We start from the raw sequence: 1048 nt of genomic DNA, 5'->3' as shown, positions 1-1048 counted from the left end.
TCTCATGAGTCCAGTAGTCTGAGCTTGGATTTGGGCGAATCAGCATGTGTAAGTATGACTCCAATTGAATTCATCTTTTATTACATTACTAATTTTAGTTTCTTTTTTATATATATCATATATATTTTAAATTTCTCATTCCTCAATATCTTATACTATTTTTAAACCATTCATTCACTCTATACTATTTTTAAATACATATATTATAACAGGAATGAGTTTCTTTTTAAATTTTAATAATATAGTTATATTGAATATGATTTATACATGCATTTTTAGGATATTTTAAGACAAAAGTATATAATGTTCGATATACATAGAATATACATATATTTGACAGTATATAATGCTCCGTGTTCATCTTCCCTCTCTTCAAAAGGATTCGTCCTCGAATCACGAAAATTATCACCTACATCAAAAGGAGTCAAGTCATTAACATTGTAAATAGAACATACTGAAATTTCTCCGAGAAGATCAATTTTATAGGCATTGTTATTAATTCTTTTACGAACAAGAACTTGACAAGGGTCATCACCTTTGATGTAACTTGGTCTTTCTTTGAGATGTGAATCGCTTTTTGTGAAAATGTATCCAAAGCCAGTCATCGTTGAAAAATAATTTTCTTCCATTCTTTATTAATTCCTGAAGCAACCTTTCACCTCTTTGTGCAATACTTTGATCAAATTTGTCTTACTTGTGCTCCTTCACTCACAAAAAAAAATATTAGAAAGAATAGGAAACAAATCAAGAAGCATAGGTGGAATAAATTCATAAACAACTTCAAAAGAAGTACAATGAGTGGTACTATGAATTCCTCTCTCTACATATGACAAACTTTCATCTCAAAACTTAATATTCTTAGAAATAATAACTATCCTATCTGTCTGAGGATGACATGTAGTTGAAAACAACAACTTGGTACCCAACTTACCCTACAATACATTCCAAAAGTGACTTAAAAGTTTAACATCCGTATCTCTAACAATTATTCTTGGGTTTCCATGTAATCTTACTACTTCCCTAAAGAATAAGCCAACAACATGCTTTG

General features: G+C 29.6%; 1 long non-coding RNA gene across 1 annotated transcript; it reads right to left on the bottom strand.

Annotated features, from left to right (window-relative positions):
* Positions 1 to 272: 272 nt before the first annotated feature.
* On the bottom strand, positions 273 to 839 carry LOC111472531. Its single transcript, XR_002715443.1, has 3 exons — positions 806 to 839; positions 536 to 702; positions 273 to 409 (listed from the first exon to the last, which is right to left on the bottom strand). It is a non-coding gene; the product is annotated as an uncharacterized LOC111472531 (long non-coding RNA).
* Positions 840 to 1048: the final 209 nt, after the last annotated feature.

Source organism: Cucurbita maxima, unplaced genomic scaffold (assembly GCF_002738345.1).
Source record: "Cucurbita maxima cultivar Rimu unplaced genomic scaffold, Cmax_1.0 Cma_Scf00077, whole genome shotgun sequence".
Classification (NCBI taxonomy): Eukaryota; Viridiplantae; Streptophyta; class Magnoliopsida; order Cucurbitales; family Cucurbitaceae; genus Cucurbita; species Cucurbita maxima.
This window is presented reverse-complemented; position numbering and strand designations above follow the sequence as displayed.